Source organism: Emydura macquarii, unplaced genomic scaffold, assembly GCF_026122565.2.
Source record: "Emydura macquarii macquarii isolate MOO-44397 ecotype Brisbane River unplaced genomic scaffold, CSIRO-AGI_Emac_v2 contig_67, whole genome shotgun sequence".
Taxonomy (NCBI): domain Eukaryota; kingdom Metazoa; phylum Chordata; order Testudines; family Chelidae; genus Emydura; species Emydura macquarii.
In genome coordinates, this window is record NW_027130204.1 from 13,033,397 (window position 1) to 13,057,927 (window position 24,531).

Genomic DNA, 24,531 nt, shown 5'->3' on the forward strand with positions numbered 1-24,531 from the left:
CCCCTTAGAGCAATTCTAATGTGTAGTTTATTTGCCAGTCTGTTGGATGGTGGTATAATACAGTACAGAGAAAGGCAAAATAGAAAAGGAGAATCATATGAAGGGGAAAAGGTTAAATTATTTTACGTGTGACATTACTTGTCATTATGATCTCTAACAATTTATTTTTTATTTAAGGGGCTTTTGAAATGAATATTTCTCTGAACAAATTGCTTAATCATTGATCCTCTCTTCTCGCATCTGGGCTTATTCTATTAAAGGACTGAAGGTTTATTAAACTGATTGGAACACCTGGTTTCTTGTTGAGTACAGTCTGTACAGCAGAATCAAAAACTGCCTTTATTGTATATGATCCATTCTGAGTTTGAACCAGAGGCCTTTAAAATAGAAGGGAAGATAAATTAGTGTGCTGTTCCAGCCAATTCTGACAAGTTTCTTTGATTTCAGGTTTGTTTTTATCAGTGGAACTTCAGAGCCTCATGTTTTTCATGGAATGTTAAAAAGAGGAGTGAGTCGCATCCAGTTCTTGCTTAAATTGACATGGAGGGACCATCATTTTACTGGTGATCAGGATCTTCTTCCTTAACTGTGGACCTGCAGATGGGCCATGTAAGTACTTGACTTTTGCCACTAGTCTCTTAGCACCATCACTTAAGTGTACAGATCGGGCACCCCTTGCGAAAAAAAATACAGGTTAGGCAAGATGTTTAAAAGTCAAGGCCTTCTGTTATGCCTCTCCTCACCAAAAGTCTGGTTGAACTTTGCTGGTTTGAATGATTTGTGGTGTTGCTTGTCAATATGAAGAACCAAGAGATTCATCCTTTTTCATGTCTAGGACAGGGGTTTTTTTTTTTTTTTGGGTTTGTTTTTTTTAAGGAAATTATTAAAAAATGGGTTGGAAATGAAGCCAACAATTTGTGGAACTTAAAAAGAGTTAGGGCAATCAAAAATATACGATCCAAAGACAGGTTGAACCATTGGATAGAAGCGTAGCTGCTTCAGGTGGGTATTATGTAAGCAGGTTACTGGACTAATTGGGGATTAATGGTAGAGTGATTTCTTCTAAGGACTATCTATAGCTCTCTCAACCCCTGAAGCCTTTTGACAATGTTCTTAATTAGAATGGTAGAACATTCAATAAAAATAGGTTAACAAGATCCAGCCCAGCAAGAGAGAGGAAAGTTGAGAGGTTTGATCTGTTGACTCTGACTTGTTATGGTGACTCACAGACCTCAGAATGCCTGGCAGTTGTCTGATCTTATGCAAAACAAAAATCTCATGGGTTTAAGGAATCAGGTGGGAAATCTCACAAGAACAGCTCTTTCCTAAGAATAGACCTTCTCTCGAACCTTTGGTAATTACATGCTTGCCATAGCAGAAAACAGGAGGTGACCCAAATTAAGATGCAGAAAATTATAAAATGTTATCAAACCCCAAAGCAGGTTTAGGATTGGTTTGTTTCAATTTGTGTGGGGAAATTCAGGTGGACTCTTAGTTTATCTGGATGAGTTTGCCCATCCCTGCTTGTCAATAGCAGGAATGTTGCCCATACGCAGTAGAGAGGAATCAGTGCTGACACGGTGAAATTCACTCTGTGAATTCACTGTGTAAGGCCTATACTGAGGGCTTAGGTCATGCGTAGGAGTTATGCACAGGAGTGCATTTCACCCATATTTAATCAGAGCAGTGCAGGACTATCATTGATCTCTGCATTTGCTAGGGAAAATATTTTCACTCTGTAAAAAAACCGCCTTTTATTTTTATTTATTTATTTTTATTATAAATAAAATTTCTGGAGAGACTGAAGTGCTCTTGTGAAGTGGCATTTTCTGAGAACACTGAAATTTTCTACAATGTCTCTATAGTTTTTTTCCTGGAAAAGCCATTGTGGTGCTTTTGACACATCTAAAAGCACCCTGTTGTGCTGCACATCCTTGCCAAATAGATGCGTTTGTGGCTTTCTTTTGCCTCCCCATCAGTACTATCATTCTGCACCTCTGCGGAATGCTCTCTAAGGCACTGTTGTCCTGTGTATTTCAATAAACTCTGTTTTTTAGCTGTGGTGTGTGTGTGCACGCAAGGTTATGCATGTGCATGTACTTCGATCTTGATTTTCATAACTCTGCATTTAGTTTTCATTATGCTGGGCTTTGTAGCAGCAGTGGTTGCCTCATGACTACTAGCATTAGCATTTTAGACTCAATGAAAATGTAGTCACGTGTTTGATTTTTTAAAAATTAAATATCCGGCTTCCTTTTACGACATAGCTACTTCTAGGCAAATTGTTATTGATGTAATTTTTTTTTCTCTGGATCTTGCCAAAGCACAGTATGCAGCATTATGTAGTATCTTTGCATTTAGTCACGTCTAGTTCTTGTCCATCTGAGCCCAGGTATCTAGTGCAGTGAGTATCATAACAACAAGCTATTAGCACTGTGCTGCTTCCAGCAAGAATGGCTGACTAATTCAGTTTAGTAAAATATGGTGATACGTTTAGTGACCTTAATCAGATCCTGGAGACTTTTAGAAACAACAATTATCAGACCAGTGGTGTCTCATTTCTGATGCCCAATGGCAAATCTTCTAGGTATTCAAAATGTTTTAGGAAGCCAGTGTATGTGGTCGTGTTGGAGTGTTTGGTGATCATTTATTTATTGAAACATTTTCTTTTAGTTGGCTGTTACATTCAGCATCCATTTTCCAGCAGAAACAAAATATCACACAATTTATGCAGCCTAAGGGAAGAAAGAGGTGTGAGAGGGAACTAATTTCTTGGCACTTTGATTGGACAGGATTGTGTCACCAAACCTTTGTTTCAAAATAGAGAGAGACTCGTTTAATTTTTAAAAGGATTAATCGTCACCTGAACATATGAATTCACATGAAAACAATAAAAAATAAAACATTCTTTTTAGTGTTCGCTTAAATTGATAGTCTGGGATACCCACAGCGCCATTTTTAGAAACATAGATAGTATTAATATTAAATCTTCAGCAAGAGTCTATTCAGAGTCTGAAACACAACTTGCTGATATGACTTCACTTTTTGGGGAAAAAGCTCTTTGTTGCAAAATCAGTAAAGAAATCTAATGGATGGGAGCAGCAGGTAGGAAGATAATGGAGTGATGTAAATGGACTGTACTTTATGCTGTAGTCTTCTGCTTTTTGACGATCATAGTATATGGGAATATGAGGGGAAGAGAGAAGTGAGAAATGAGCTTTCCTTTGTTCAGGTTCTCAGAACTCTGGACACCTTATAGTAGGTATTCACTCTGGCTGCTGACTGTTTTCACACTGTCTTTTGCAAATGTAGTTTCATGTACACTGCCATATGTTTCTGCAAATGTTTGTGCATGTGCAAAATCAGAGGCTGGGTATAGATCTTTCTGAAAACATAGCTTTCAAAGTTTTTTTTGAAGTAATCATGCTGATCACTTTTCTTTACTTTTCAAAGTGTAACTCTGCTGTCAAGTCAAATAAATACCTACTTTATGGATGATATTATCTGTACTTCTGCTAGAAGGACAGCTCAGACATACTCAATATTAATGTATATCGGTAGAAAATAAAAGCCATTCAAGAGAGCATGAATATAAAGTTTAGGAGCACAGATCCCATTGAAAATCAGTGGGACTAGTGCTCCTAAATCACCCTAGGTACCTTGAAAATCCTACCCTCATACATTTTAGCAATCACTAAAGTGAGGACTGTTGTATTACTTTAGATGGAATATATGGGCCAAAGGTGCTAACTGTCCAGCAGTAAACCGTGTTAAACATGGTTTGGTGTACAGAGACCTCAGCCTGCCTGGTGCCATGGCAAACACACCAGTAAAATCCTTTAACCTTGAATTCAAGATTAGAAGAAGAAAACAGTCAAATTATTAAATTATGTTTCTATTTTAACAGCATTCCTTGCTCTATTTCCCTTTAGCTGGAAAGAGTTTTTAAAAAGAACCCCCCTTAGTTGACAGTTTCTTTGATGGAATCAAAGATGGAAATAGCTTCTTCTGCAGCAAAGAAATGAAGTTCGTTGAGATGGGCTTGAAGATATTTTTGTTGCTATTGTTGTTAAAGTCCAATCCCATTTCACCTTAGGTGCTGTTTGCAATTCAACTGTAGCCAGTAGAGATGGTGATGTCATCTGGATCCCTCTCTCTCTTTGGACAGGTCATCTCTCAGGATCAGGGTGACAAAGGCCCAGGGTCACAGGATATGGTGGAGATAGCAGCTGTGATGGTGAAGTTTGCTCCAATAACCAATTTTTCTCACCAAAGTCTCTTCCTTTATGACCCCAAAAGAGCATATAGAGTGGAGTAGCCCATCCCCTCATTATTTTGTCCACCAATTAGGCTAATATCTGACACTCCAATTTTGGTTCATTAATTTCCAGTCCTACATTTTCTGTTTAACAAATACAATCTTAACATGGTCCTTAGAATTCTATCAGTAGGTCTTTCTGTCTCCCTTTCCACCTTTTCCCATCTGCACTTGTTGTTGTCTGTTATTGTGATACCCTTATGTAAGTTCATAAGATATGTTGACAATGCAATAAAAACCCCACAGCACTGAGTTACAAAGCCCAGATATTTGGACTCAAGCATGAATCCAGGATCTCGGAGCCTGGACTCTTGCCTGAGCCTGAATGTCTACATGGCAATTTTATAGCCCTGCAGCCTGAGCCCCTTGAACCCGAGTCAGCTGACCCAGGCCATCTGCGGCTGTGCACAGGTCTTTTATTGCAGTGCAGTACCCAAACTTTTCACAGTTGAGCTCATAATCAGGGTAAATGGTCCAATTATCACAACGGGACAGGATCTGTCCAAATTTCTGTATGCAACACCTGTAATGCCACTCAATCCTGACCTAGAGCACTACTGCTGTGCTGGGCCTCTGCTGAAGAGAGAGAGAACCAGCCATGCAGTGGTTTTATAACGTGGGCGGACAGCCTCAAATGGACTGGGTAGGATCACCAAACCACCTTTTCACTTACAACCTAAAGAAAGGCCTTTTTAAACAGAAACGTTCACGTGTGAAAGCTATTGTCTTAACCGTCAGCACCAATTCGGCCCAATTCATTTTAGAAATTTGATCAAAGTGGAGTGGTGCACTGTGTATTGTTGGCATTTCTACAGTTCTGTTCACTAGTAGGGAGATGATATCCAATAGCTGGAACAAGCAACAGACAGTCAGGAAGGGCTCTTGTGTTTTGTCTCCACTGACTTGCTATATGACCTTGGGAAAGCCATTTAACTTCCTTGTTCTTCATTCTCTCACCTGATATTTGCAACCTTTGCAAATCACTGAGAGAACCACAGATGAAAATCACTATAAATTTGTGCTGATGATAATGATTATACTATCTGCTTAAAAAAAATAAAAACTGAATTTTCTATCAAAAACTTTCATTGGAATTCTACGTTTTCAAAAATTTTAGACCAGCTCTAATTTTTAGACACTGTGCCATGAAGGACTGTTGTGAAGGCTAATTTGTTTCTAAAGTCCTTGGAGATCCTCTCCTGAACTGAAGCACTACTAAAGAGAAATCTCTTTTTGCAGGGAAGCTTTTTAGGTCAGGCAAAAAGTACAGTTCATGTAAATCAGTCCTGAACTGAATGGATGTAACTTTCTTATTAAGACATTCATTTTGGATCTCTGAGTTTTGTAATGAGACTTTTAATATAGTTCAGTGATTTCAGTAGAGCTATGCTGATTTATGCCAGTTGAGGATTTGGACCGAAATGTGTGCGCCTTTTTCTCATACCAGAATTATAACACGGGATATTGTGGTGGATTCTGGATGAAACTGATTTCTTTTATTGGGAATATAATTCTGCATAAACATTTAATGGACGCAAACTTGTATCCTGTCTGCATGTAAATCATTTAAACAACTGAAATTAAAAGTTGCTTTAGGCTGGGGGAGAAGCACCTTTGTGAGTAGAAATGTTTATAACATCCACACATACCATATATACATCCATTCAGGGAAAGTTAGACCAGAGCTGTCTTTCTATATTCACCGGTACTGCGGAGCTTGTTCTCATCATTCATTCCCACTGGAAATGAAAATTATTTGTTGGGTTTTTAATCCAAATGTCTAGATTCAGGGAAGATTTTTAAAGTGACAAATGGTGCTAATGTGCCCAACTTGCATTAACTTTCACTGGTTGTTAGATGGCTCACTATTCTCTATGCCTTTAAAAATCACAGGGCTTAGTCTACTCTGCACTATAAAACCTGGTCTATGGGACCTGGGCTTGTGGACTTGGTGTTTATAATGTGTCCACACTGCATTGTAAACCTGGGTTTACAATTGCTGGATCTGGGTCTTGCAGCCATGCTAACGCGTCCTTACTATGCTATGCAGGCCTTCTGACTCTGGACTGCGGCGTGCGCTGTGTCCACACTGCAAAATGGCAGGGCTTGGACCTGAGTTGAAGTCGGACTTGGACTCTGACCTCCTACATACTTGCAGGATCCTAGGATTTGGGTCCTGAGTGCTTGCTGACCTGACTCAGACTGATATGTGTGGGATGGAAAAGGGGCTTGGGCTCAAACCTGAGTCAGAGCCTGTGCTTCATGTGTAGTGTAGATGTATCCTTAGTGTTTTTCTGATTCCCAGAGTCAGGAGTTGTAATACCACAGATGTTTGCCATGAAGTCTCATTGCAAAGGAAATCTGCACTGAAGGTTGGAAAAAGAAATTGCTGCTCTATCCACATAACTCCACTGATTTAATTTTCACTATATATTTTTCCCCTTCCCGACACTTACTTTGCATTTTTCATAGTTCTTTAAAGAAAATTATGCTGATATATAGCAAGATTCGAATGATAAAAATGGGAACATCTGTTTGCTATTAGGATACCAAAATTATCAAGAGATACTTAACAGTATTTAGTTTTTCAAATTGATTCTCTTTTAAATTTAAACCATCTCTAATGGAATGTTCCACTGTATTGTGGTCACTTCAGTTTTGACATGTCATCAGGAATAAATATTGCTAACATTATTGTAAAGGGATTGTTAAAAATGTGTTATACAATATACTTAGGAATCACATGCTGAAATTAAAAGGTAGGTTTAAATTCTGTAAGTGTGAGATCTATTGAGATGGTAGAATGAACTTTCAAGAGGAGTGGTAGTGCCATTGCTGAGTCCCTTTAAAATTAGACTAGAAAAAGCACAAGGAAAAAAACTGTAAAGAACTCCTCATAGTGGCAGGGAGATGGATTATAAGAGCTTCACTAATAGGTATTTTTCTTTTCTTAACTTCTGTGGTTATAATGAACTCTCCTGAGTGCATTACAGGACTTGGAGTTCTCACCATTCATGAGACAGGTGCAGGATTTCTTAGCCTCCACTTTTCATCTGGGAAAATCACAGTAAAGCCCAGACTCCTCTTTTGCTTCCTGGTGACTACAGTAGATTAGGAGGCTAGACAGATTTTAATAGAATTGACAGGCATGAGGCCCCATGTGTTGTACAAAATGCTGGAATTTTCCTTTTGGTAAGAGTTCAGGGTGACCTGTATAGAGGTGCAGAAAATTTTAAGGGCAACATCTGTCATGGAAACCAAATGGCACAGTAAACTGAAAATCCCTCCAGGGAGATATTTTGCATTTTTTGAATCTCAAGAGATCCATCCTCTTTATTTCAGAGACAGAAAAGCAACATTACTGCTGAGCATGGCAGCAATGGGACATTAAGGCCTGGGCGCATGGCCAGTGAAAGAAGGGATGCTCTCTTGAGTTAGTGAAAAAGTAGCTGAGTAAAGTACAGGCAAGTTCAGAAAACCCTAATTAGTTCAGAATAAGGTTACAAGGGGCTTAATTAGCAGTTAGATTGATTGCAGGTGGGGAACAAATAAACTGTTGTGGCAAGAGGACTCAGCAAGGAAATGGGAAAGAAAGGAACTAAACAAAGCAAGGATTTTGTCTCCCCTCACCTCTTGACCTTCTTGGCTCATCACAGGTTCCTTGAATCCTGTATTTGAAGTGCTATAGTATTCACAGGTGGAATTTCAAAGTAATGAGCAGATGCTTCATTTCCAGTGGATTTGTAACTACCAAGATAAGTCCTTGGGAACCTCAGGTTTTCATGGGAGTTTCATCTACATGAGGAGTTCAGAATTGGGCTCTGTACAATGTACATGGTCAGTTTGAAGACCATGGGTGTACTCAGCACCTCTGAAAACCAGGGCTTACCATTTTGGAATTTGGAATGTTTTGTACACATTTAGTTTGTCAGGGAGGAAGAGGCATGGGAATAACGAATAAGCTTCAAAGCTCTTTCGGTTGCAGTATTCCCTTCGTACTCTAGCATTTGTGTCAAAGTCAGACCTGACAGCTATAAGAACGTGATGATTGGCATGTATATCAGCCCTAGAACGGTGAAGGCCCTTTTCCCTATGAACTGAAAAGAGGTTTCCTCAGGTTAATGAGACACACCTGAGTCCAGTTAATGGCTGCTGGTAACCTTTTCTGGTGTGTGAGAGGAAAGAGGGCTGAGAAACAAGCTTCAGCAGAATTAAGAGCAGCAGGGAGAAGAGGTTTTTCTTGGGTTGAAGGCTGCTCTCCTCTAGGGGAAAACAACCAAGCTAACTTCTGTTTGGGGAAGGGCTGGCACCCAGAAGACAGCGTAAGAAGTCAACACCCTGGAGGGGGAAGCAAGGAAATATATTCCCTTTGTGTTGCGAGTTTGGTTTATGCTTAAGAGAACTGTTGGGCCTGTTCTGAGGCCCACCTTGTATATATGGAAAAAATAAATCAAAGTGAAGAATTAAAAATCTCCAGAGAAGGACTGATTTACTCCAGGCCTCCACCACCAGAGGGAGAAACGCTGAGGCTGTCAAGGTGAAGGAGATATCTTGCCACACGTTGTACATATATGCTGCTAATGTATAACCTGTTAGCTAGTGTTTGCCTGTCTGTACATTAGGCCACTGATATTTTCTGGTAACTTATGTTTAGGTGAATCTTGCTCTAGGCCTCCTGATATGTGATAAAATTGATTTCATTGTATGGAAAAAATCTCTGAAGCAGAATCAGTCCCTATTTTATGTAGCTTCTGTAACAAGGCACCTATTTTCACCACAGCTGCTTATGACCTTTGAAAAAAGCCCAACTTATATTTTGCTAAATGGGGCCAGTTGCAATGATATGCGTGGCAAAGACTAAAATACTGTGTGCGTACCATTCCTTTTGCATGGTGCAAATTATATATAGGAGCTACCAAAAATAGAGCATGTGATTATATAAATACTCAGCACAATACATTGCATTACTTGTGTTTCAGTGCAATTTCCTGACACTTAAAACAAAATATTACCTATAAATATTAGTAAGCAGAACATGTCTGGTTTTTTGCCTTTTAATTCAAAAGTTTTTAACTATGGGACTGCAGAGACAAGAATACCTTTCAGAAAATGAGGAAGGAAGCACAGAAGCCAGCCTCATAAATCAAGCAGGCTAACTGTTCCCCTAAGACTTAAAGACATGATATTTTTTTTCCCCCATGATCTGATACTAAATTTGTCTATGTATATTATCTACATCTTATACTAATAATTCAGAGGCCATGACTGCACTGGAAAAATTTGGTATATTAACAACCTAACATGCTTATAATACGTCTTGCCTCTACACCTAAAAATGATCCCCATGGCACCCAACTTCTGCCTCGATTAGACTTCCTTTGAGGAAGGCTAGACACTATGCCTTTCTCCACTAGTACAGTGCCAGCATGGGTGGTTTATCTGGTTCAGTTGCTCAAAAATGCAAGTAGTCCTCCTGCAGTGTTGAGGTAGCTTGTCTAGTCTACTTTCTGCACTTTACCACACAAGGACCTGATTTTCTGGAAGCCACTTATTTGTACAAATAGTGCCACATGCACAGTAGAGCTCATATGCACTCTGTTTTCCCAGCAATTAACTCCTTCTGCAGAAATCTGCTACGTTCTTGTTAACAGGTCTCATGGAAAGCTTTCCTGACAGCTTTTCTGACAGTGGGCCAGAAACTGATGTGTAGGCATTTGGGAAGAAGAGGAAACTTAGGTCCAGGTGAACTTGGTCACTCCAAATGCTTAATTCTATGACTGGGTGTCCAAGCCCCTGGCTTAGGTGTTCTGTTAGTTCCAGTGTTATCCCACAGGTGTAATTGTCTAAAGCTCAAATATTCTAGTGCAGAGGTATCCAAAGTATATAAAAATGAATCAAACTGAAAAGATCTGATGGTCTGCAGACATGTCAAATGGAAAGCAAATATACAGTAAAAATGATTGACTTTTTGATCTCATAGGGTTTAATGACTGTTATGATATGAGGCTTACTGTATGCAATCCTCTTGGGCTCCTGAATTCAGTTAAAAATGAGCTTGATGTGCTAGAAATGGCATGCCTGGCTTTCAGTATCTTCCTATTGCACGTGTTCCCTAGAGTAACGAGAGAGGGGCTCTGCTATGTATCATATTATCAAAAAACCAAATACTAATGTAATAAAATCCCCACTCAATCTCACAGAAATTTTGTAATGTGATGGAAAGTTGGTAATGTTATACTACGATTTGCAAGATACATTGTTCCTATTTCAAAGAATATAGATATCAGAGAGTGGGCTTTCTTAGCTGAACCTGCTGATTGGAATGAGCACTAAAAGCAAAACGGAGGATCCATTTATTTTACTCTGTTTTTAAAAATGTGAATGAATACTTGTGCTTACCAAGATTAAGTTACAGACAGAACAGAGAGATGGAATTTTGTACATCTTAGCAAGAAGCCACAAAGACTCTAGGCTGTGTAAGGTTTTCACTATTGCCCATTACCAACTGCTGTAATGTCGTCTTATAAGCACACTCTCCATGTTCTTGACCAGGAATTGGAAATACCTGCTATAGAAACAGATTCTCCACAGAATATATCCCGTGTTTTACTTGAGAAACCAGGCATGCTGGTTCAGGGCATATCAGCTAGCTTCAGGAAGATGACTGTTGAATGGATTAAGTACATCTGCTTGATCACTGATTTAATATTGAGTCTCAGGTCTTGTCTACATAGGGTCATCAAGAAAATTAATCCAAATTAACTAAAGGTGTGAATTTGAAGTGGGTTAGTTAAACTGCATTTAACCCCTGTATGAACATCCTCATTCAGAATTAAGGTGGCCTTTCTAAATGAGGGTGTTCACACAGGGGTTTAACTAATTCACTTCTAATTCACACCTTTAGTTAATTTGGATTGATTTCTCTGGATGTCCATTGCATGAGTTAAGGCTTGTCTACACTTCAAATGCTGCAGCAGCAGCACTGTAGCACTTTCAGTGAAGACACTATTTCTACTGAAGGGAGAGATTCTCCCATGGGCGTAAGTACTCCACCTCTCTGAGAGGCAGTAGTGCTGTCTACACTGGGTGTTAGGCCAGTTCTATTGCATTGCTGGGTAGTGGGGGAGGATGTTTCTCACCTGAGCGACGTAGTTATACCAACCTAATTTCCTAGTGTAGACCAGACCTTAGCCTACCAGTAACCTGGGCCGTGGGAAGGCCAACCTTCACTTGGTATCGTTGGCCTTGCTAGTATTGACAGAATTCTGATGTCCTAATGAGGTTCTGTAACAAATGGCTATTCCCCTGAAACACCTATTCTGGCAGCAAGTGTTGATTCTGCTAAGGCTGTGGTTCCCAACCTGTGTCTCAGGGGCCAGAAGTGGTCCGCAGAGGCTTTCAAAGTGGCCTGCCACTTCCCTCCCACTGGCTGCAGAAGGGAGCCGCTGTCTAATGACCCAAGCAGAGTGGGTTGCCGCAGGGCTACAATACCAGTGCAGGCCCCTTGCTACAGCCAAGGGCACGGGAGATCAGCGCTCCCTTCCCCTGGCTCTAGCAGAGAGCCTGGGTCCCTAGGTTCTGGGATTCCTGCTGGAGCCAAAGGGAGAGGAGCACTGATCTCCCGTCCTCCTGGCTGCAGAAGGGAGCCACTACGTAGGGACTCAGTTGGAGCACATGGGGCTACAGGATGCGTGTGGATTCCCTGCTGTAACCAGGGGGACGGGAGATCAGCAAGGAGGCAGCCTTCTCACTGAACTTCTGTCTGGATTCAGTGGGGGCAGGGAACGCTGCTGGTAGAACAGCTAGGACCTACAATGATTGAGGAAGGGCAGGACTCTAAAAATCAGTGCCTTTACAGTTTAGTCTGCACTTAGCAGGCCACCCACCATGACTTAGCTGCCAGGCCATATGCTCCAGCGTGTAGTGACAGTCACTCATCTACACTAGTGTTTTGTCTGTGAGCATGTGACATACTGTGAGTAATTTGTAGGTGTAAAATAGTGAATGTAAAAATGAGCACAGTATCATCAAAATGTTTACTTTAAATATGTAGTGATTTGTGGTCCTTAATGGTGTGTACATCAATACATTTTTTATGAATTGATAGACTGGTGGCCCTTCAGGGTTGTAAAAATGATATTTGTGGCCCTCGAGCCAAAAAAGTTGGGAACCATTGTGCTAAGGAATGTTAAGTAGGTCCTTGTGATTCATTAAGATATGTGGCTGTTTTATCCTACTAGGATGTAAGAGCTGAGCTGTCTAGTCTGGAGAGAGGAACCCTAAGAGCAGCCAAACCTCGGGGAGATGGTTTGAGCTGAACTTTCTTATTATTTTTTCTGTTAATTAAACCAAACTACCAGATGGATGGATGTGTGTAGACTCTACTTGAAAGAAGATTTGGTAAAAGCACCTACTTCTCACAGGCATCTACATTTGAAAATAGGGCTGCTTAACAAAATGTGTGCTTTTATGAAAAGGGCAAGTCAGATGTTCCAAGATAAATGACGGTCTCCTCAATGTGAAATGGAGCTTCCGGGACGTTTAAAAGAGACAAAACTGATTTTTTTCATGATGATTTGACTTTGCAAACCATCATAGATTTGACATAGGCTTTTCTAGCTCTTTGTATCAGAATAACATTAATAGAAAGAAATTAACTTTATGAAATGTTTGTTGTTCCAAATCAAGTCTGAAGGGTACTGAGTAATCATTTTCTCACTGCAAAAATAGGACTGGTGGCACTAAAAGCCAAAGCTATATATTTTTAGGGGGGGAAAAAAAAGGAAAGAAAGAAAGAAGGGGAGGTTTTTTAATGTATTCCAAGGTAAGATTTCTTGATAGCATCCAGATGACTACATGATTAATTTAACTAAGGCAACTGAGAGCCCTCCACAGTTTGTCTGTATCCTCTTGTCATTGTTACACTAAACTGCCAGGTTCCTCTATATGGGGAAAACTAGAAAGCAGAATGCTCTTAAAAAGCATCCTCTTCAGTCTTTGCCTCCTTTATGCTTGCACAACAAAAGCTGAAGAGTACATTAAGAGTAAATGGCAGTAATGTACTGATGGGAATACTTCCACAGTAAGTGGACAATATAGCTGGATGGAGCCCAGTGCTTAAGAGTATGAAACATGCTGATTTATCCTCACATTTTCTTTGTCATCATAACCCATGCACTTTAAAATCCTTGGTCTGACAAGTGAGGAGAGTAGGCATGTGTTTGCTGTTAAGAAACTGACAAGCACCCAGATGGCTGTTATCAGGGAGAGGATTAATTTCCAGGTATTGGAGGCGGTTACTAGGAGACACTGTGCCAGGGAGGAAGGGAAGTATGTGGGTGCTGGGGGAGCAAGGTCAGTTCTGGATAATTAACTAGCCCTGTCTTCCCTTCTCTAGAAGTTGGAAGCTTATTCAGAATCTGTGAGGTCTAACATGGCTCTTTTTAAGTATGTTTGATTTTTGGTCTTTTTTCATGTTGAATCAAGTGTTTTTATTTCCTCCTCCCCCCCATCCCCAGGACTCATGCAGGTATTTTGTTGCTATCTAGATTTAAAATCTATGTAGAGATTTACACTCTGCTGTCTGAGGCAAGGTCTGTCTCTTTCTCTGCATGTGTGTGAATACAGGAGTGCCTAGCACAGTGAGGTCCCAGTCCCTGATTGAGACCTCTAGAACAGTGTTTCTCAATTGGTGTTCCGTGGAATCCTGGGGTTCCGCGAGATGAATTTCAGGGTTCCGCGAAAAATTGAAATCGTGCCGCCGAAAGCTGCCGACAGCGCATGCTGCTGAAAAGGGGAAGATGTCCTGGATTTTTCAGCAGAGGGTATCTCATGGCCCTGCAGAAGTTAAAAGGGGTTCTGTGGCCAAATTTAATTGAGAAACACTGCTCTAGAAACTACCACAATACATATTATTATTATTATTGCAGTATTACCTTCTATATTTCTTCTAGGAAAGGTGGTTTTCTTTCTTTTCTAACACAAAGGATTAGTTTGACCAGAGGGAGTATTTTCTCATCCTTATGCAGGAATAGGCTCACAGCAATATTCAGTGTCTTATGTAGCAAGTGAAGGGTTGGTACAAAACTGTAATGTTAGAGATTATCCCTCTGAAGCTCTAGAATAGAGTTGTGTCAATCTATGTCAACATAAAGATTCATAGTTTCTCAGGTTTTTTTTTAATGTATTTCAAATACATACTTGTAATAAATTGACTGTTTCATTAATGAGTTTTGGGAAAAATGTGGAGGAAATTTTAATGCTTGAGAAAAGCTGCCAGACTGACAGGAAAGGCGCATTTCCACCATATGCTTCTCTCTCACTGTTTCACGCAAGTGCCTTAACCCTATTGTGGGAGAATATACTTAAGTTGTCAAGGAGAGATCATTCCCCATGCCTATTCCATCCTTCACCTGCTGAGACTGGAAATACAAGCCTATTACAACCATTTGTGATGTGGTCACCTGTCCTCTAGACAGAACACAAACTTGTTTCACGTATGCTGCCGGACAACATAGATGGTGACCAAATTTGAGCTTAATTTGAACTGAGAATCCAGGTAAAAGGCTGTGTGTCTCACTGCCAATCTTTTTAGCTGTCTAATCCACATCAAAATATTTTAACAACAATTTATATATTCTGTATCATTTTGGGTAATCTTGGTACAATATTCCTCCTTAATGCTGTTGATTGATGATTGCACTGAGTTATCATACTGACCATGTAAACTTCAAGGCATGTCGGTTCTGCAAGTTAAATGAATGTTCAGCATTAGGCTATTTCTACACTAGGGCTCGGTCTACACTTACCTGGTGATTTGGCAGTCGATGCAGCTCCCGGCGACTGCTGTGCTTCCCTTCTGCGCGGCGTCTTCACTGCACTATGCCAACAGGAACTGTGTTCCCATCGATGCAGAGCTACACCACTTGAGGGGGTGGTTTTACTGCATCAACTCTGGGCGACTTCTGGATCGATTGAACAGGTTTTCACTGACTGCTCAATTGATCCAGATAGGTCGATCTGACAGCGGCGACTTTGCCAATGTCAGTGTAGATGTACCCTAGAAAGTTTACAGCAGCGTAGATGTACTGATGCTGCTGGGTCACAGTAAGATGTCTTGTGTAGCCGCTCTATACTGACCGGAGAGAGCTCTCCTGGTGATGTAATTAAACCACCCACAATGAGCAGTGGTAGTTATGTTAGCGGGAGAAGTTACCACTCATGCTGGCGTAACTTATGTTGCTCAAGGGTGTGCTGTTTTCACACCCCTAAGTGACGTAAGTTTTGTTGACATAAGTGGTAGCGTAGACATGGCCAAGGCTTTTGGACTTCATGCCATAGAAAAAGATCTAAGCATTTTTTTTCAATGGGTGCATCCTGATGGATTAAGCTTTTCTCTATGTAGCTCCCAGATTGTTAGTGTTTCAGGCTTTTCCCCTTATTGAAATGTTTCCTGTAGGTTGAATCTTGTGTCATGCTTGAAAAATGAGATTGTCTCATCACCCACACATGTGCCATGCTAACCTCTGATTTAGCAGGCTTTTCTTTTCCTTGATGGATGATGATCTATTAGTTAAAGCTGTAATTGGTGACAGTAGTAATATATGATGACATTCTCTATCTGCCACTGCACAGCTGTCTTAATGGGTGGTTGGGTGTACCTTAATCAACTTTTGGGGCTTTGCATAGACTGCACATAATTGCAGTCTACTACATTTTGGTGGTAATGTCACGTTGCATGCTCATCTTTCTCCCCACAGTATCATGGAGCTGAACAAGTATCCCAGAAGTTCTGCAGGGTTTTGGGTTTACCAACTTCATTATGGCTTTAATGCAGACCTGCTTCAGCATAAAGGATATCCAGAAAGATCAGGTGAGCTGTAATAATGTGCCTACCCTTACAAACATATCCCTTCTAGTTTTAGCTACAATAAATGCTCCCTATCTTTTTTTTTTTTTTTTTTTAAAGTCTTGAATACGAGGAGCCTTCCATTCCCTCCTCCCACCTCATGATTTTGGTCCAGCGTGCAAAGGTAAGAAAAAGCTAACTGCTCCATTTCATGTTTTCCCTCTCCCAGCCTTCAATCCTGTACTAATGTTACTATCACAGAGGCAGTATGGCATAAATGCAATTCTCCTCTTGGTTCATTAGGGGCTTGATCCTGTTCCCATTGACCCCTATGGTGCAGAATCTGGCCTAGAAGTGCACCCAGCAATGCAGATGATGTTATGGTTTCAGTGGATTATCGTTCTCATTAACGAACACTGGGTTTTTTTCAGGATTTTTAGATATGAGCCCAGTCTTTTCTCCCATTCCACCCCTTAGGGATAAGATGATCTTCTGAACAGCTCTCTCCTCCCATCTTTTATTTTTATCCCCCTCAACTTCTGTGTGAGATGGGGTTACCTAAATGCACGAATGCTGATGGGGTAATGAATATGTACTGTTTTTCTTTATTTCTTTATTAGAAACTAGAAATTGTTGACAATTCCAGTCTGGACACCGTGACCTCCAGAGCACTTACAGAGTGACCTAGAGAATTAGATACCTGGATAAAGGAAAAACCTGGAACATTGTAACCTAATGCATCTGGGGAGAAATAATTTGTAACACAAACACATGCACACATTCGGAGGGGGAGTGAGAAGCATAGGGATTAGCAATGCTAAAAGAGACCTAATGGTGGCGGTGGACAAATTAGACGTGAGTTTACAATGTAATACGGCAGAAAAAGGGTCTGTCCCAATTTGGTTTGTATCCACTAAGGCGTCATGGGGCATTATAGAGCTAAGTGGCTATAATACAAAGGAGAGCCTGTATTAGTGAGTTCAGTTTTGGGCGAGGGGAAGGGGGGAGTGGTGGTGTAGGGGGATGGCTGGAGGGATTGAATTATGAGGAAAGATTGAGAGGTAATTGTGTATACTTAGCCTAAGTGATGGCTATAACTAAGAATGGTTACTGTACAAATATTTGGGGAGTGTTAATAACAGGAAGAGGAGGAATTATTTTGCATGGTACAAGAGAGGCTGTAACTAAGAGTAATGAGATAAAATTGAGACAGGAAATTTAGGCTTACTATTAGAAGAAACTTCCTTGTTATGAGATGTATTAGACTGTGGAATAGCCTGCCGAGGAAAGGGATAGAGTTCCAGTTTTTCACAGTGTTTAAAATTAAACTGGACAATGTATGAAGAAGAGTTTTGCATTGGCAGGCATATGAACTGGATGACCTCAAAGGTCTTTTCCCTCTCTGGTTTCTGTGACTCTGTTTTAAATTTAGTGTAAATGCATATTTATAGGTAGACCATAACAGACTTTTCATTGCTGTAATGGTATATTAATGATACACGTTTTTTAAAAAAAAATTCAGTACATAATTATGCAACGGACCACAGTGACTCTACAGAACCTCTTACAGAGTGCTGAGTCAATGCTTTTAATAATGATCTAAATATATATTTTCATGAGTGCTCAAAACCACCAGTAAATATATTTGTTTAAAATAATGTACATATTTACCTAGATCAGGGGTTCTCCAACTTTTTTTGCTAGGACCCCCTTTGAAAATATTTCAGGCTATGATGACCCTCTCCCCCCAAAAAGTTGATCTCCCCCATGCCATGCCACCCTCACTTCTGTGCTGCTGCTGGAGGATGCGCTGCCTTCAGAGCTGGGCACCCGTCCAGCATCTGCTGCTCTTCAGCCTCCCAGCTTTGAAGGGCTCTGGCTGTCAGCCATGCGCAGGGGGCTGACAGCTCATAACCCCCTCCCGCAATAACCTTGTGACCCCCAATTTGATAACACCCGACTTAGATGCTCCTGCTTAGCCTATCATCTGCTTCTCTGGTCAGTTGTGGCTACTTGCTGCTCTTCACACTGCTACCATGCGTTGATGCCTTCTCTCCTTTACACACTGCTCTTCACCATACTTGTGGTGTTATTATTTATGTTCCCTTTGTAGGCTCTGTTAGACAAGGCACTTTACAGCTTCATAGTAAGAGACAATCCCTCCGCCAGAGACGTAACACTCTGAATAGAAAAGACAAACAAAAGGTTAGGAGGGGAAACAGAGGCATAGAGAGGTGAAGTGACGTGCCCAATATCACACTGGAGGTTGGTGGCAGAGCTGGGAAGACACCCCAGAGCTCATAGATTCTAGTCCAGTGTCCTAATCCCTGGGCCATGGCTGCTTATCTACTCTTGCTACAGAACTAATGAACTCTTTGTGGAGGGCTGTAAGTCAAAGTAATACTCTACCGAAATGGTCTTTTCCTTGGCTCTTGCTGTCTAACCTCCGAGCCATGGGATATAGTTGTCCTCTCTGTATATTTCCCTGTGGTTTGCATTAGTGTTTGGTTACTGCTTTATAACACTATTTACCTTGGGCTGGGGCTGTGAGAGCTTTTTGTTCAAGATCTTCTGCCCCTAGAATATCAGCAGTAAATCAGGCCTTTCTACAATTTGATGGTGTCACTCAAAACTCCTGGGCACCCCACGGGGGGTAACTTGATAATGGACTGAGCTCAAACTTCAAAAGATTCAGATTCATTTGTGGAACTTTGAACTCATTGGGGAAATTTCAAACACACACCATAAATACATAAACCACCCCTTACCCCACCATCCCTAACTGGAACAGTGATGTGGGAGTTAGACAACGTACTGACAAGCTTCTTGTGCTTTCCACAAGATTAAATCATAAAGCAAACAGTTTTGCGTTGCTTTTAGTTCTGGGGGAAAAAAAAAAAGTCCCTTAAGTGAAAGTGATAGGATGTAGATAACAGATTGTAATTGCCTCTTTCACAGACTGTACTCTGGTTAAAACATAGCGTTTCCTGCTGAATCACATGAAAGAAAATAGAGCTTTAAATATTGATGTCGATGCGAAGCTTCCTAAAGTGCCCAGCTATACTTATCTGACAGTATTTCTTTAACAGCATTTATTTTCTGCTCTTTTTAGATTGGTTGCTGGTGGGCTCCAGTCAGAGAGATTGTCGTGTACTGGCCAGAGTGGATTATCATTGCTGTTATGGGGACAATGTGGCTTGACCTGACATCCCTGACTTGGGTGCCCCAAGTAGCTTAGAATGAAAAAAGAGAATCACATGATTGCAGCAGTGTGAGGCGCGCTGAAGGCTTTTTAATGATAAAAATGTGCCTCCATTTTCCTTGCTGCCACATGCCAAGAGATCTGTGTACGGCCCCCATCCACCCATGCCAGAGTCTCTGTGTGCACCAACAGACCTCGTTTTCCCTTTTCCCCGCATTCTTATTTCTTTTCTTTCTATCTGGGAGAGAGGTCATTCAGGGTGTCAATATTTTAAAGCTATATTGGGAGGATGTAGAGCGTTCCTCACTGATCTAGGCACAAGGGTTGAGAGGACAGAAATTCTGTCTGTGTACCCTGCCCAGCAAAACCACACCAGTTACTCTGGATGTGGTAACTCCTACTGCAATTCAACTATTAAGTACCCCAGGATATACATTCTTCAAAAGGGCACTTGTAAGGATCTGCTACTACACATTACATGTCCTTCTGCTATATCATTTAAAATATTCTCCTTGCCTGCAGCAAATTCTGCCTAATGTGTACGTGTGGGTTTGTGGTAGAGCTGTGTGAAATGATTGTCAGTTTTCATTTTGTGACACTGGTGTAAGGCAAAATGTTAATATTTCTTTCAACAGGCACAGTTTATTTTTTCCCAGCAAGATCTTCCCTTGCGGGTTGGCCTCAAGTGAAAAAGTATAACTTTTCACAAAGGAGTTAGGTTGGTTTTCACAGGGAGAGCACTTTTTCCTAGAAAAATGAGTTTTCCTCCTGTAGGGTTTGAGGTGAGACTAAGACGACCTTGCTCTTAAAAGTGGGTTTATTTATTTATTTATTTATTTTTGCCACTGGGGTAACCCTTTCTGACATACATTACTATACATGACACTTAAAATTTTCTGTCTAGATTGCAGTTAAATGGTCATAAGCAAAATATAAGACTATACATGGAAAGACACAACTGAGGCTTTATATCTGTAGCTCTCTCTGTCCCCCCTCACCCTCGGCAACTCTCACTAACTATTTGGATGGGATCACGGTTTTAATGCCTTAGGAACATATTCAGCTTGTTAGGGGACCATCACCAATATCCAATTTGCCCACTTATGGGTATGTTGGTAAATAGCAGTGGCAGGCATGTTTTTCATGTCACTCCTCAATGTAGAGACTTTAACCCACACATACATCCAGGAGTCATATTACACTCTTACACATATTACACACCTATGTCCTGTCACCTGCTGCAGCAGGATAGTTTTGCACAAGCACAGGCCTTTATTCATTTGCAAATGCCTCACCCTTTCATGGCTGACCTAAAAAAAGAGGTTCTGAACCTGCCAGAGCTCCTCCAGCTCTGCAGTCTTATGAGTCCTACATAATGTTCTGACTCCTGCTCATTTTCCTCTTAACAGAGCCTTCTGCTCTACCTGCTGAGCTAAGCACCCCCTTCTCACAACTGCTTTTCTTCTGCAAAACTCATGAAAGGCTTTTAGCCTTTGTAGTCTGTAGCCACATAATAATTTACATCTGAAGCTGAACATCCCCAAAATTTTGGGATGTCATGAGCCAGTCATTTGGTTCAGGCCTGTTTCTAATTCATTTACAATCTTCCCATATTCAGCAATGAAACCAATGGTCTCTGCTTGCCCGCTTGTAGAGCAATTTCCACAAACTCTCTTAGAAGAGGTTGGGCTTTAACTTTCTTGCAACAAACACAAAAGTAGGTGAAAGGAATTTGTAACATGGTAAGTCATTACAGCCTCTGATTTAAATTGATTACAAGGAAATGATTTGGCCTAGGGGAAAAAAAATAGATGAAAAGAAGCGTAAGTAGTGAAAGAAGATGAATACAGTATGTTTCTCCACCTAAGATTGTTCACGGCAGAGTATGATTGTGTAATATCTCACCACGAGGAGGCTAATATGAGGCCATAAATCAAAGAGAACCGCTTTTCAAATAATAAAACACTCTGTCTGCTCACTAATATATTCCAAGTTAGAACACCGAACTATTGAAAACAAGCTTTAGCAGTCATCTCAGTGTTGGTGACAATGACTTATGCACATTTTTAGGTCGAATAGATAGTTTTTTGGGGACAGATGGTAGCCAACCACATAAATACAGCTGATTTGTAGCTTGTATTGTAGACACATAAACATATAGGTTAATTAAAATGAATATAAAAGTTACAGAATTTAGTATAAATTAATTAATATCTATCACTTAAATAAACCTAAAGCTCCATGTCTGTTTATGTTATCTGGTGTATTGTAAGGTTTCCATACCTGCAAGCAGAGATTTTAAACTTGAAACTGAGATGGCCATTTTGTTCACGATACAAGAGGTACATCATTTGATGTCCCTAGCTGTATTGGCTTTGCCATGCCAACACTAGGGAAAAATCTGGGGGGGGTTGGTTTTTTTTCATAGTAAACTGCAAAGATGGGATGTGGAAGACATACATAGGACAGGTAGATACACTCATAAAGTTATACTTTAATAGTCACTTTTCTGACCATAATTATGCTTCATGAAGAATAATATGAATACTGAGGAAAAACGAATAACAGAATAGACAATAATCGTAGGGTGATAGTATGCAAAGATTTCATGCAGCTCTCACATCATCATCACTGGGAGTTCCCCAGGTGGAGGGAATCAGAATCAGTCCATGTGTCAGATATAGGTCATGAATTCCCACCCATACAAAATAGTTAAAACTCAGAAGTCTATGGAAGCAATTATAAGTTCACTGCAGAGCGAAATCTCCAACAATATGTACTAGATTTATTTTAGGTGAACCTTAATGGGAAGCAGGGATTTTCAAAGAAATTAGGTGCTCAAATTCAATTAAAATTAAATGGGAGTTAGTTTCCTTTGAAAATCCCTGCCAGAATCCCTGCCCTTCATTGGAAGGGCAATGGACTCTTTAGTCATCATACTTACATCATTTAAAAATATTTAGGGAAATTAAGACACGAGACAGTTTTGTTCCTTATTTTTAAATGATAGTTTTTAATGTTTTTTTAATGTTAATTAAAGGCGATGAAGAGATGCATCAAGTAACCTGTTTGTGGCCCAACTGGCAGAGACACAGACAGATACATGAACCAAATTCAAACTACACTTCCAGGCGTTAAGTGAGAAGTTGTTTGGGAAATGATTTTTTTCTCTTCCTAGAAAGCCTTTTTGGGTTATCATCTGAAAACTGAACAGTTTTTGGTTGTCAGCAGCAGGAAAAAAACCCCAACTTTTTGACATAACAGCTATACTACTCACTTCTTCTGTCTCCGGTAAGATTTTGATACCTGCTAACCTTCTAAATGTGTCTGCATGTGTACAGCTGGACTTCAGAATTTGAAACACAGAGGGCCAGATTTTGCTTTCAAGTACATCAGTGTAAATCCTAAGTAGCACCTTTGAAATCACTGGAATCAATTTTTATTTATGTCCATATAGATTGGTGGAGATTAGAATTGGACCCAGATTCCAGAGTGTGGGATATTTTATTAAACTCAAAAACCCCATATAAATCCAAAAATACATGTAGTATGGTATTATTATTAATGAAACAGGAAGCGAAATTCTTAGTTTGAATATTTACTACAGTATTATTGCTCAAATCAAAATGTAAAATATCTTAAATTAGTGCGCTGCTAATCAAAAATAAATGATTTTGAGGATAATTGCTGAATTTTATAAGCAATAAGCAATAATGCTAGCTAAGATACAAGCTCTGATCTTAGTTTAGCCCTAAATGTATCTTGCAGACAAACTTTGTCTGGGGAAAACAGCAGTGGTTTGGTGGGACATGTCCCGGAACAAGGAAAGAGGAGGACCAATGTTCTGTTCTGAGCTCTGCTACTGACCTGCTGTATGACTCTCGGCAAGTCACTCTATGTCTTTGTGTCTTGGTTTCCTCATCTGTAATGATACTTGCCTTCCTTTGTGAAGTGCTTTGAGATCTATGGTGAAAAGGCCTATATAAGAGTGTTGGGATTATCTCCTTTCCAATTCATTTATCCAGAACACCTTATACAATTCTGGGAAAACACGACGTTGTTTTCTGGGATCCAAAAAACTCAGTTCAACTCCAGCTTGTCACTTAATTTACTTTATTAGGCATGTAATAGGTCTATGCCCACATTGGACAGGCCCAGAAATGGGATTTAGGTACAGTGTGACACAACAATTCCAAATCATATCTCACACTCTCAGTAGTTTGTATACATCTTTCCTAGATACTAACATCTGTAATTGCATGTAAAGACCAGTTGTTTTGTAGCTTAGATAAAGCAAGCTGATCAGTTCAGGGTATTTCTGCCTACTTTGTTTACTGTAAACATACCCACAATAGTTAGTTCAGTTAGTTTTCGGCCTCCCTTATTTACTATCAACATATAATAGTTAGTTGTTTCTGCAGTTACTTGTTCAAGCTCCTTCAGCGGTTACTTGTTCAGGCACGTCTTGTCTTAACTTGGGTCATCTCACGTCAGCTAAGCCAGCCCTACAAAGAGCTAAGTATTATTCCCAGAAATATAAAGAATGTAAAAGGCCAAAAAAGAAAAAAAAAAATGAAACCAACTCTCCCAGCTTTTTTCATTTTTTTCGACATGTATCTTTAAATAAGTGCAGGTTGAAATATAACCTTGGATTTAACCCCCCCCCCCCCCCCAAAAAAAAAAAAAAAAAAAAACCAAACCAAACCAAAACAAAACAAAACAAAAAAACATTCAGTTTTGGCAGAGAGGAAGGGGTGTGTGAAAATCAGAGCCCTGAAGTCCTAGCTCATCTTCACTGAGTCTAGAAGATGAAAGAAGGGGGAAGCCCTTACAATGATTTTTATTTGCCTCTCAACTTGTCCTCTGGCAGAGCTTCATACACGAAGGAACATGACTTCAGTTGTTCTATAGTTATCCCAATGCCTCATGAACTATTCTGCTAGCCTCTTGCATGATGGGGTGCTAGTACGTTATTATAAATGACAAACATAGCCTGAGGGCAGGTCTTACACTACTGTTTAAGTCAATCTAATCTATGTTGCCCAGGGGAGTGAAAAAGACACCTATCTAAACGACGCAAGTTATAGCGACCTAAGTGTTGTCCATACCGGCACCACGACGGAGGGAGAATGCTCTCCTGCCAGCATAGTTTCTGCCTGTCAT

At 40.3% G+C, this 24,531-nt stretch overlaps 1 long non-coding RNA gene across 1 annotated transcript; it reads left to right on the forward strand.

The window, feature by feature from the left end:
* Nucleotides 1-493: 493 nt before the first annotated feature.
* LOC137143822 (uncharacterized) lies at nucleotides 494-20,236 on the forward strand. The gene is made up of 4 exons (XR_010917278.1): nucleotides 494-609; nucleotides 16,078-16,190; nucleotides 16,287-16,350; nucleotides 19,279-20,236. It is a non-coding gene; the product is annotated as an uncharacterized lncRNA (long non-coding RNA).
* Nucleotides 20,237-24,531: the final 4,295 nt, after the last annotated feature.